Genomic DNA, 13,574 nt, shown 5'->3' on the forward strand with positions numbered 1-13,574 from the left:
GTCTCAGGCCACCCACTGGCCTCTACCTCCTCAATCAGTAGGAACTGGTGGGCACTGTTGGGTTATTACAAAGCAAAATTGTTCTCCGGTAAGTCTGTACAAGTAGCCTACTCTGAAATGGGTGTAAAATGAGCAGGCATCACAAAGGTACTTGTTTCATGTCTGCTAAGATTATCTTCAATGTCAATCCATAAGTATTTGGATAATGGCAAAACCACAGACTACAGAACACAGAAGCTGAGTTTCAGGCAGGGAAAAATGTCTTATTTACACGCTAGGGAACCTGGGGACTAGGGAGAAGGAGGAAGTACTTCCTTAGGTTTTTTTTTTTTAACTTTCAAAGATAAAGCTAAGATTATTTATCCTACATTCCTTTATACTTTTACTCTGGGGATAATGAAAGAATGAATACAACTGGGCAGGCTTGTGAAAATGTATTTTCTCATGAAGAAAGGTATTACAAAAATCCAATGTTTTATTATTGCTTTAGTTTTACTAATGCTTTAATTCCAAATGCCTTGTAATAAGATGTTCATTCATCAAGCACATTTGAATGATTTCAAGCTGCAGAATGCAGCAGGCAAGAGTGAAGCTGATTATCTGGAAATGAGACAGGTGTTTGATGGGGCTGCTAGAATCTCCAAGAGCCAGCCTCAAGCAGTTGATGTGTCCTTTGGGTGACCAGTTTTGGTGTGGCCATTCCAAGAGTGCACAGGACCACCTGCCTGGAGAACTCTGGAGAGAGATGGGAGAGTCTCCAGTATGTGAACCAGGTCACTTTTTGACCTTGTGAATCCTGGATCATTTCCCAACCACAACTCGTAGATAAATACGAATGCAAGGGAAAAAGAAGTTCATCTGTCAGAAGTCCAGGTTCTCCAAACAAAATTAAACAGCTGATTATAACAGGTCTCTACCCAGGCCCCTTTCTCTGCTGTTGGGCGGGAGCCCGGTCAGGTCATTGCGTTTTCATTTACTGACGTTCACTTCTCCCTGTAGCCAAAACTGGAGAGTACAGGGTGTTCTTGGGTCACTGCGCTGAAACAATCCATGCTAGCATCAGCGGTGGGCCAGAGACTGCAGTCTACACTGAAAGCTCAATGTCCATGCAGCATGATGTTCAATGTGACAGAGCTATCTGATCTATGTTAGGAAAACAGAACAAAGGCCAGATCATCCACAGGCTCCAAAGCAAGAGCAAGTACCTACAGGCCCACTGATGTGGTTGGATATGGGTTGAGATATGTCATTAAATTCAGGGAGACACAGCCTTCTGTGGCCCCCATCCCAGAATCCCTGCTTCTTTTGGCATCCCCTAATCCCTTGCCATTAGAGAGACTGACAATTTCTAAATCTTGAGTTTTTTTCTCTGACATAAGGATTTTTTTTTAATGTAATTACTGCCAGCACTGACCAAATAGGTACACATTCCTGCCTTGTACATATTATTCAGAATTATCTGGGGCACCAAGCTGGAAACAAAAGTTCCAGAAAGCTTCTCCATGAGGGGGAGTGAGCCCCATGACTGCAGTTCAAAATGAATTGGCTGGATTGTACTGTATTGGCTAACTTGGGTTTTCCCTTTGAAAGGTACAAAGGGCAATGATTGTAAGTCTCCAAAGTTGTATTTAGGACTCATTTCAGAGACCTTGGGCTTCCCTGATGGTTCAGATGGTAAAGAATCTGCTTGCAATGCATGAGACCCAGGTTCAATCCCTGGATTGGGATGATCCCCTGGAGAAGGAGATGGCAACCCACTCCAGTATTCTTGCCTGGGAAATTTCATGGACAGAGGAGCCTGGTGGACTACAGTCCATACAGTCTGAAAGAGTCAGACACAACTTAGCAACTAACACACACTGAGAGAGTCCTTATGTGAAGGCTTTCACTTTGATAACCACACAAGTACTTCAGGGAAAGAGAAAACACACATTCTGACTGTTACACGGAGAAAACGTGAGTTACTCTTGGTCAAAGATAGGCTGCTGCCTTCTAAATTTTCAAGCTTCAGATTTGCTTTCTTCTTCAATATACTACACTACCTAGTGATGAGAAAATACCTGATTTCTAGATATGCTCTAAACAGTTATGAGTCAGCAAGTCTCAGAGAGGAAGCACAAAATTCTGTTACACCAACTAGCTGAATAGCATGCCTTTTTCTACTTTATTTTTGCTTTTACTGTCATCGAAATGCAGTGTTAAGCAGGAGAGCCCCAGAGAGACAGACCATTAAGAACAAATGGGGGAGACTTGGAAGGCAGGAGCTCTGCTACACAGGAAGCTCAAAGAGGAGCAGGAAGTGAGCTTGTAAAAGAGCACACACTCCACTGGATGCTGGGTAAGGAGGACAGGACGCTGGGTGAGAGGTGGGCAGCAGGGGTCCTAACATCACAGAAAGACACTCCTTGGGACTGAGACTCTGATTGGGCAGTGGAACAGGGCTTGGGCTAGCCCAGGAGATTTTATTTAAAAGGCTCTCTACATAACTTTGTTTTGTTTTTTCATAACAGCAACACAGATAATGAACCGAAACTCTACCCATATGTAAACATGAATAATCAAATCTTAATCAGAACCCAGTTAAATAAACTGATTTTTTTCATTGGATAGACATTTTAAGTCTTCCAGGCAAACAACATAAAACTGCAATTAGTAAATAATGAGAAGAAGCCACGTCCCAGTCATGATGGATACCTTCCCCCAACCATCAATTCCCATACCCAACTTGCTGTTCTGTATCTAGAATATCTCCCGAACACATTCCCCCTACTTTTGATATTTTCTGGGTTTTGTTTGCTTGTTTGATTTTTTGTGTGTTTTTTTAAAAAAAATATTCAGTTGTGTGCAAGGCATGTGAGATATTAGGTCCCTGACCAGAGATTGAACCCCAGATCCCTGCATTGTCAGTGTGAAGTCTTAACCACTGGACCACCAGGAAATCCCGATTCTTGATATTTCAGTTTAAGGGCATAATACACTCTTGTTTACCACCAAAGCAAACAAAACAAACAAAGTGGAGGATAATTAACACTATCAAAGGTGATTTTGCCCATCAAGTTGAGTTGGAGGAAAAAAGACATAATTTCTACTGATTCCCCACAGTGCCTTCTAACACCCATCACCAAATGCTGATGTTTTCCCCAGGGAATACCACTCTGCAGTGGCCACAGTGATTGCAGAATTAGGAAGGAATCGTTATTGACAGTTGTCACCACTTCACAAATATCTACCGAATGAGACATAAATGACATTTGAGGAGAATGTGAAGATCTCTTTTCTGCTGAGCTTTTGATAGCCAGCACAAAATTATATAGAAGCTTTAGGAGTCATTCAAATCACATTTTGACAGTTTTGTTTGTTCTCCATTTGCAACCCACACCCGGCCCTGCAGTAGCTCCAGGGCTATAAGGCAAAACACCAACCATCTCCTGCAGCAAACTTAAGTGTGGGGAGGAACCAGAGAATGCCCTTGACAGACTAGCCTATTGATCTCAGGCATGGTTACAGCATTGTTACTGCAGAAAATTCTGTTTGGCTCAGGATCATGATAGGATTTCAACAGAACTACTTCAATTATTATATGTAAAAATAATTTCCGTTTTACTCTAGAGTATTTATTTTTGCCTGCCCTACGTCCTTCCCCCTTTTTCCAATAACAGAGCCTCTTCTACTGGTTCAGGTGGGGCCGCCACTCCTGGTCCCCTCCAACCACATTCCTTGGCTCTATCACCACCACCCACATGGAGTGATCTGCTCCTTAAAAGAACACCTAATGCTGGGAAAGACTGAAGGCAGGAGGAGAAGGGGATGACAGAAGATGAGATGGTTGGATGGCATCACTGACTTGACAGACATGAATTTGAGCAAGCTCCGGGAGTTGGTGATGGGCAGGGAAGCCTGGCGTGCTGCAGTCCATGCAGAGTCGGACACCACTGAGCAACTGAACTGACTGACTGATCACCACCGCCCACATGGAATGACTTGCTCCCTAAAAGGACCCCATTCCCCAAAGTCCAAGGAGACCAAGGAGCTTTGGGATCTTACATCAACAGTTGTTTGGGGGCTGAAATCAACTGGTTGAAAAGGGAGGTATTCAGTTTTTCTATTGATAGCTTGACCTGCACAAAAACCAAGCAAATTTTTTCAGTTGATAAATCCAGAAGATGGTGTGGTGCTTGGCATGCTCTTCCATCACACATTTGTGATTCTGCTTGGGGGAAGGTTACTCACTTTGTCTCAGTTGCCTTTGCTACATGTTTAGACCCTGACAGGACCTCCGACCAGAGTCAGACGCAGCAGAGGGACGCTGTCTCACTGGCTGCCCAAGTCACTGACCATCGATGGGCATGAGCACAAAGTCACTGTGGAAACTGTTGTGGCCGGTGACACTGTTTTTGCAAAGTATTATCATGTTTCTTAGTTACACGTGTTCAGTGTTAACAACTTATCATAATACAGAAAGGCACAATGAAAGACAAAAGTCAACCCTTGCCCCATTGCTAATATATAATTAGATACATGTTATTTGTCAAAATGGTAACGATGGTAATATCTTTGGTTGACTACTTTTTGCATATAAGAAAATACACTATGAATATTTTCCCATATCACAGTGTTGTTGGTAAAAAAATTATTTTGAGAACACACTTATTTTTCAAAATACCTGATCTGTGAATACTGCCTGTTGAGCTGATGACATCAAGGTAGCCAAGAGGAAACAGTTTAGTAGGGCTTCATCAACACAGTCTGATTGTAGCGAAGGCTGGAAGTCTATGTGAGTTTAAAGAGATTTACAAGCTATTTCTTAAGGAAATATCATGTGATGTTTGCACTTTCAGGTAGACAAGGCTCTGGAGGGCCTCAGTCAAGTTAGGAGTTATACTGAGTGCAGCAGATTGACCACCCAGGTTTGTAGGCCTCCTTTCATGTCACAAGCTCATTGAATTTTTAAACTGGTGTTTCTAAAGCGCTCAGAACAGTGTGTTCTCGCAGCTAAGAATTTAAATACATTTTTTGGTTTACATTACCTCAACATAGAAAATACTTTTTCCATAGCTAACCCAAAGGGATGCTAGTCTTTCTAAATGACTAAAAATTCAAATTAGGGCCAAATTAAATGTTATTGTCATCAGAAAATTAGGTGGCTAGAAGAAACCTGGTTTACCATGGAAAGTTGAGGGCATCTGTATTGATGTTGTTCTTACAAATCTCCTGGAATGTTGGTGGACAAACTGACCTCAGTTTAAGAATGTCTTAAACATTCTTAACGTTCATTCTTAAATACTCATTAAAAGTACTGAAGACAAGTGGAGGAAAAAAGAATTCATGGCTCTCCATGCGATTTTAAAAAGTGGGCTTGAGAACAGTGGTTTTTTTTTTTTTTTTTTTTTCATTTAAATTGGCTGACAGGGTGGGCACCCTGCTTCTGAAAGATTATAGATGACTCAACCACCACAAGATGTCTGCAGTCTACACAATTATCACTATTAAAGCATATCCAAGGTATTAACGTTTCAACAGGCTCATGGCTGTTGGCTTAGGATGGTTTACATGGCTGAATTAGCTTCATTAGTAACGAACCTCTTCAGACAAATGACTCCTTTGTCTCCAGATGGAATTTCTCAAGTGAAGTCCCTATTTATTGAAGCTGGATTTATGTGGTCATAGGCTAGGCGACGGCTTCCCTGACAGCTCAGTTGGTAAAGAATTCGCCTGCAATGTGGGAGACCCTGGTTCAATTCCTGGGTCGGAAAGATCCACTGGAGAAGGGATAGGCTACTTACTCCAATATTCTTAGACTTCCCTGGTGGCTCAGCTGGTAAAGAATCTGCCTACAATGCGGGAGACTTGGGTTCGATCCCTGGGTTGGGAAGATCCCCTGGAGAAGGGAAAGGCTACCTGGCCTGGAGAATTCCATGGACTGTATTATATAGTCCATGGGTTGCAAAGAGTCAGACATGACTGAGCAACTTTCACTTCACTTTAGGCTAGGCCAGATTTGTTAAAACCAATGCCAGAGCATCCATCCCATCTATATAGAGATGTGAAAGATGCAAGTATTAATATTATATAGGATGAGGTGCAACACCACAGTCCTTCTCCTGGGAGGGCTTTATAACCCTAATCACAGGTTTAGGAGGGAACATCAAGTTTTGTAGTAGCAATAGACTTTGATTTAGATTCCCTGTCATGGCATCTAGATGCATCTTTTTGCATCCTTTGAGTTACATAATACATTTACTACAATGTGTAAAAGTCCTGAATAAGTCTTAAATGTACACCAAATTTAATTCTTTTCTAATGTGGATAACACTTTATTTCTATGAGATTCCAAGTTACTAATAGAGTTAAAATACAGGTTTTATTTAGGATAAATTTAAGATTATTCATCTCTTAATATCCAAATCGGTGAACCAAGTGATAATCACCCATTTTATCTCCCTATAATTTAAGGCAAGCTTTTTTTCTGATGTGTAGAAAAGTATCTTGCACTCAGCTAATAGATAACCTACAGGAGAAAGAAATAGGAAGATGTATATATTCTCAAGACACCTAATCGTACTCTGCTAAGATGGAGATTCATGGCTGTATTTAAGTGTACTATTTCCCTGAAAGCAAGAGTTACAGACATGCTGAGACACACTATTCCATCACCAATTTTTAACACTAGTCTTATTTCCCAGGTTGTGAAGTATCTTTGCAAGCTGGATTCACAGCAAATCTAGTCACTTAAAAGTAATTTCTATCACAGTGAAAAAGAATCAGGCAAATTCTATATCTAAATAGGAGGTCTATTCTTAGTTACTCAAAAGTTGTTTTTAATCTCTCTTTTTCAGCCTTTTTTGGGGGAAATCATATTTTATATATATATATAATTTATTGTTAATATCAAATTTTAAGATAATTACAAATTAAATTACATATTAAAATACATTTAATATAAATCACACATACAGTTTATGTAATCATAAATTTAAAATTCTAAATAAAATTCTATATCTATGTAGTTACAAATGTATAATGAAAACACACACACACACACACACACACACACACACACACATACTCTAAAATGTTCTTAATGGTCCCCTGCTCTTTCCAGCTGACAGGGAGCTTGCAGTTCTCATCTGACTGGGAAATGTGTTCTTCCCATCCCACTGACGTCTGGGTTGGCCATGTGACCCACTCTGGCCAATGAAACATGGGCAGAAATATTGAATGGGAGTTTCAAGCAAAACTCTTCAAGAGCTATACCCTAGTTCTGTCAGCTCCCCTCCCCTTCCCTTGACTTCTGTTGCTTTATGCCACTACACTTGGGGGACAACTCGTTACAGAGGCATAATCTGACTTAGCAGTTGCCAGCTGCTCCTTTTTATACATGAAGCAGAGGAATGCGCTGAGAACTATTTCAACTTGATGCTGTTCCTGGACATCCGTTAGTGCGTCAGAAATGAACATGATCAGACTCCATAAGCATTTCTGCCTGGAAGTCTGCTTCCCTGTTGATGGTGCCTGACCTCAGTTGAATGTTAAAATGTAAACAATTCTTTCATACTCATCTGTCACATGCATCCACATGTGTGTGCACACACATTACAAACATACACCTTCCCCTCACCTATACACTTACACCATAGAAAAATCAAAAGTTCAGCAACTGAACAAGGGATATAAATACTATTCCCCTGGCTCATATTCCTAAGAGTATGGGGAAAAAAAAAAAAAAGATTATACCCCTGGCCCCTGCAATCAATCTCAAAGAAAAAGAAAACAGAAAATATATCTTCTACTAGCCAAATAGTTTCTGACCAGATTGTTTGGACTTGAGTTTTCCATGAGGCAGAGTAGCTCCTTATCCTCCCCTCTCATTTGGTACAGACTGTTCCCATCCAGCACTTGTGGTATCTCTCAGAGAGGCTGCATGCATGCACAAGCATATGAACACCTCCAGCTCTGCGAGTTCGTCGAGTCACTGCCTACCACTAAATCCCAGGAGATTCTTGGGGATGGAATCAGTTATGCAACTGAAAATGCGAGGTAGGGGAACAGAGAGCGGATTCAGACAATTACAGACAGGGTTGTAATTTGCCGACCTTCGTCAAAGTGCCTCCATATTGACCCATCAAGATAACAGAATCTTGGGACAAGGGTATGGGATTCTGGAGATGGCTTCTCTCTCTTACTTGGCTTCTTTGGCTTCTCTTGGAAAGGTGGAGACTAAGAGCCCCTGGTAGCTGACCTGATGCTGGCCCTCAGGAACAGAGGCTCACATGGTAACTACCACAAGGTAAGCCCCGCTGCTGGGATCAGAAGGGGCCCTGCGGATTCTCTGTGTCACGCCTGTGCCCTTCTGTTCCGGGAAGAGTGACAGTTCTGGACAAGTCCTACCACCGCCAGGAAGTTAGGTATCCTGGCCTTGGACTGATATTTTCTATCCTATACAGCTTTAAGACAGTCTTTAAATGTTAACAAAAAAATTATTCATGTCTTTAGGGAATCAACCCCCTTCTCTTATCTATTTTCAGACATATGTGGAGGTCTATATTTATAAAGGCTTATCTGCTATTCCAGCTGCTTAGCCCAACTCTTTTATAACTGTGGGTGCTTCAATTACACCAGAAGCTTTCACGATATCAGGGAAAACTGTACCACACAGGCATCAGAAGCAGCACAGATCTGTTTGGATAAAATAACTGCAATAACCTTTTTATGTCTTTTCACTCCTTGTAGGGCTGGCACAGCAAGATACGTCACCAAAGCTTCTGACTCCCAGTTCAGGGCTTTGTGCAGCTCTGATATCTTGATCAATCACAACTAGTGTTTGCTTAATTTAATCCCAAGATCAGATGTGCACAACTCAAGTGTAATTTTACTATCTGACTATATATAAAAGCTTGATGGTGTGTGTAGGTGTGTGTATTTTATTTTTAAATATTTACTGGGATAAAATATTTCCTGAGAATTTTTCAATATATCTTTGCCAGTTTTCTGGAATGCTCTCTACTTTTATGCAGTGGCAATGGTTCTGTGAGTGATTTTCTAGACATGTATCATTTATCCCAGAAAATCAGGGCCAGATTCAAGAAATTAGGTTTTTATCAGGTCTTCAGCTATAGATTCATTTTCCTCTGTGTTCTTCAAGGCCAAATAGACCACTGAGCTTAGAGGTTCACTCTCTAAATATTGGGATTTCTATTTTGCAAATCATTAATAGACATGACATTATATACTCCTTACAGAAAGCAATTTAAAATGAATAGAGGGAGTTGAAATATTTTTACCTGATTTAAGGTGGGGGTAGATTAAGCTCCCAATTGAAGGAATTAAAAACAGCTTGTACACCAAAACTCCCTTTTTCATCAAACATAGTGATACATTATTGATTTGTGTCATGCTATAATCTACCACACAGCCTACTGATATTAAAGTCAACTGAAGAGGGACCCCCTAGTGGCCCAGTGGTGAAGAATTGCCTTCCAATGCAAGGGACGAGGGCTTGATCCCTGGTGGGGGAACTAAGATCCTGCATGCCTGAGGGCAAACAAGTGCACATACCGCAACTACTGAGCCAGTGCATCAGAACTAGAGTCTGGACACTACAAGGAAGATCCTGAATGCTACAACAAGACCAGACATAGTCAAATAAAAATAATAACAAATAAATGTTAAAGAAAAGTCAACTGAAGCATCCCATAAATATACCATGAATGCAATCAAATAGGTTTTAAAAAGTTATATAAACTATTAAAAAGCTTTAAAAGTTTAAAACATGATAAAAGTTTTAAATCCTCTAATAGTTCAATTTGTAAGTAGATAACTTCTAATTTTAAAGAACTCTTTGGTCTTTGACCAACCTAGATAGCATATTAAAAAGCAGAGACATTACTTTGCCAACAAAGGTCCGTCTGATCAAGGTTATAGGTTTTTTTCAGTGGTTTTTCCAGTTTTTCCAGTGGTCATGTATGGATGTAAGAGTTGGACTGTGAAGAAAGCTGAGCACAGAAAAATTGATGCTTTTGAACTGTGGTGTTGGAGAAGACTCTTGAGAGTCCCTTGTACTGCAAGGAGATCCAACCAGTCCATCCTAAAGGAGATCAGTCCTGGGTGTTCATTGGAAGGACTGATGCTGAAGCTGAAACTCCAATACTTTGGCCACCTCATGCGAAGAGTTGACTCATTGGAAAAGACCCTGATGCTGGGAGGGATTGGGAGCAGGAAGAGAAGGCGATGACAGAGGATGAGATGGCTGGATGGCATCACCGACTCGATGGGCATGAGTTTGAGTAAACTCTGGGAGTTGGTGATGGACAGGGAGGCCTGGTGTGCTGTGATTCATTGGGTTGCAAAGAGTTGGACATGACTGAGTGACTGAACTGAACTGACTGAGCTGAATTATTGTTACATAATCTTAATTGGACCTCTCCAGATTTTAAGAACATAGTAGGAAATGGTGGAAATATGTAGTTATGTAAACACATGACTACTTATAAACAGAAGGGGTCCAGGCAACTCTAACTCTTGTACAATATAACTGTAATTCAATTACCTGACTAGCTTTGGTGGTGATGATTTAGTCTCTAAGTTATGTCCAACTCTTGCAACCCCATGAACTGCAGTCCACCAGGCTCCTCTGTCCATGGGATTCTCCAGGTAAGAATACGGAGTGGGTTGCCATTTCCTTCTCCATGGGATCTTCCCAACCCAGGGATTGATCCTGGATCTCTAGTGCTGCAGGTGGTCTCCTGCATTGCAGGCAGATTCTTTACTGACTGAGCCACTGGGAAGCCCATAGCTTTGAGCATATAAGAATTTTTATTAATGATGGCCTTGGCAACCTGCTTGCCCCAGTACTCACTGAATTCAGGTATGAAAGGAGTATTTCCCTCAAGAACACAGTTGAATAAGAGATAAAAGCAACTTAAAATTTCCTCTTAAAGGAAATCAAACAGAAGAGTATAAAAATCTAAATCTAAGTTTTGAAACACCTGCAAGAAGGAAGGAAAAAATGAAAGAAAAATTGCTTTCATTCTACCATCTAGCGATCAAGTAACATTTTGTTGGCACATATGTAATCTCTCATTCTTTTAACATGAAGATGTGTACATGTATGCAGTAAAATTTCAATATGCTTTTTCAGTTGACAATGCCTTCTGAACCTCTTTCCATGCCAAAAGATATCCTTCTCAAACATTCTACTTCGCTGAATAAAATTCCTACTATAGCCATGAATTTAAAAGGCATCTTCTTTTATCAGTTCAAACTTCCACAATCACAGGTTAAAAATAATAGATCCAGTTCTCTGGAGGCCTTCATTCTAAATAAAGAATTTTGCCAGAATGTGCATCCTGGTGAATGTATTTCAGGACTTTTGGGTTGATATTTCTCTATTATTCTACATTCCGGATTAAGACACATCTCATATGGTTTTGATTTATATTCTCAGCAGACTTCAAAAAGGAAATTCCAAGTGGAAGTTTATTCATACACCAGAACTATGTTTAAATGATGCTACAGGGATGTCTTAAACTAACACAAGTCAGGAAGTTCAAAGTTGAGGTTAGATCCTGGACCACGTTCCCACCTCTTCCTCCTTGGTATTTGGAAAGCGGAGATTTTATGTAACAGCTGTTCTGCTTGTCGTTGACCTCCTGCATATGTATTTAGATAATTCCCAAGATGAATTTCAAAACTTTATGTAATTAGCATTTTCTAAAGGTTGTTGCTGCAGTTTCAAGGTTACACTTAAAAAACAAAACAAACTAGACTAAATAAAGAAAAACTCCCCATCTTGTTTTAATGATTAGATGAATATGTGGCATTCTATGTGACTCCTAAAATCTTTTAAATAATCAAAAGCAAAATGTGACCCAATTTATAAAACTAACAAATTCACCAAGAGTGTGTCTCTTTAGAACAAAATAGCTTTATTTTTGTGCAGGGTTAATGTTATTGCTTTAAAAGGGAGTTCAAAAAGAAGATACGTTCTGATTTCATTCTGCTCTTAACTAATAGCATATCTATTACTTAAAGAAAACAAGATTCTTTTTGTGTTCAATACACATAATTCATTTCATGAATTAACTTTTAAAAAAGATCCTGTCAATTTGTTTAGAAAACATTCCTTTATTTGAGGGCATACGCAAGCTAACTGGATATAAGAGGTAACATGGCATGCAGTGGTTAGAAGCACTCATTACCTTCAGTCTCTGGATGGATTAATTTCAGCATGCCTATAAGAGAGTCTCAGGGTCAAATACCACCCATTCCCTACATACAGATTCTTCTTACGATGAGAATCCAACAGTTCTCAACTCATTTTTTAATTCTATAGATTTCGCTAGACTCTGTTAAGTAATGTATCACATGAAGCCTTGCTTCTCACAATACAAAGCTGTTTAACAAGATGTAATGAGAATCATAGATGAAATGTGGCACTTTGAAAATGGTATTAATAGTAAGAGCCTTTACTAGCTGCTGCTTTCAGGATATGAACACCAGATTGGGGAAGACAGTCTTGTGATTATAGCCTATGATACTTCACGATTTGTTCACCAGTTAATAAGTAAAGTATTAGCAATTTAATATTAATTTAAAAAATTAGCTTGATATGTGAGGCTCTTAAGGGCAAAGATATGCTTAAACATACCAAACACATCAGAACCCTGGGAAAGAAATCTGTATAAGACACATAGTCTTCACTAAGGGATATGCTGTCAGAAGATTATTTTTCCAAGTTAAAAAAAACCAAAAAACAAAAAAACTGAACAAATAAGTAAATCTTGAGCAAGGGATATGAGCTTCCTGTGGATTAACTGCTGGGAGAAGTTGAGGGTTAATGTGGAGCCCAAGGTCATTGGCCTCAAGAGGTCACGAGTCTCCCAGATAGGCTTCCTGTCAAGGTCATTCTCACTATTAAAAACATTCCAGGTGTTTTTTCAGGGATCTATTTTGTGAGGAGTCAACTGGGAAACTAGTTCAAATACCATTCAGATACTTCAATACCCACTTATATCCAAAAGAAAAGAAATATTTTGCTCTTAGGCCTAAAATGATTATAATGGATGTTTCATGATCACTCAAATTATACCCAATGGTGAACAGAAAATTTCAAAAGCAGTCTTCTTTAAGCCTTTTGTTTTTTCAAAATAAGGAACAGTAAGTACATATTAACACACACATATTTTTTTAAACTGAGATGAAGTCTGTCTTCTTTAGGTTAATGCATGAACTGAAGGTCCTTAATCGAGAGTTTTTAGAAGGAACTGAGGTCTGGGAACTCCTTTGTATGTAAACATTTTAAAATCAGTGCTTTATTTGCTGAGGCTACATACCTTTCATGGAATTCTCAGATTCACTTATTCTACCACTAAGGAACTCCCATTTAGCCCAAGATAGGCAAAATGTTATGTACCTTAAAAGAGGGCCAGCCTTTTCCTGCTTCGTTCCCTGGGAGCAATTGATTTTTCATTTTGGAACTCAGAAAGTTAAATAATTTCTTTCTCTGTCTCCGTCTTCCTCTCTCTCTCTCTCACACACACAAACAGGCATATAGGCACACATATTAATACAGTCTA

At 39.8% G+C, this 13,574-nt stretch overlaps 1 protein-coding gene and 1 long non-coding RNA gene across 7 annotated transcripts in view; one reads left to right on the forward strand and one right to left on the reverse strand.

Annotated features, from left to right (window-relative positions):
* Positions 1 to 13,574, reverse strand: part of STARD13 (StAR related lipid transfer domain containing 13) — a 495,175-nt gene that overhangs the window by 58,130 nt on the left and 423,471 nt on the right. The window lies entirely within an intron of this gene.
* On the forward strand, positions 7,920 to 8,863 carry LOC110124857 (uncharacterized). The gene is made up of 3 exons (XR_002309899.2): positions 7,920 to 8,037; positions 8,211 to 8,287; positions 8,731 to 8,863. It is a non-coding gene; the product is annotated as an uncharacterized lncRNA (long non-coding RNA).

The sequence above is a fragment of the Odocoileus virginianus genome, chromosome 8, assembly GCF_023699985.2.
Source record: "Odocoileus virginianus isolate 20LAN1187 ecotype Illinois chromosome 8, Ovbor_1.2, whole genome shotgun sequence".
NCBI lineage: Eukaryota > Metazoa > Chordata > Mammalia > Artiodactyla > Cervidae > Odocoileus > Odocoileus virginianus.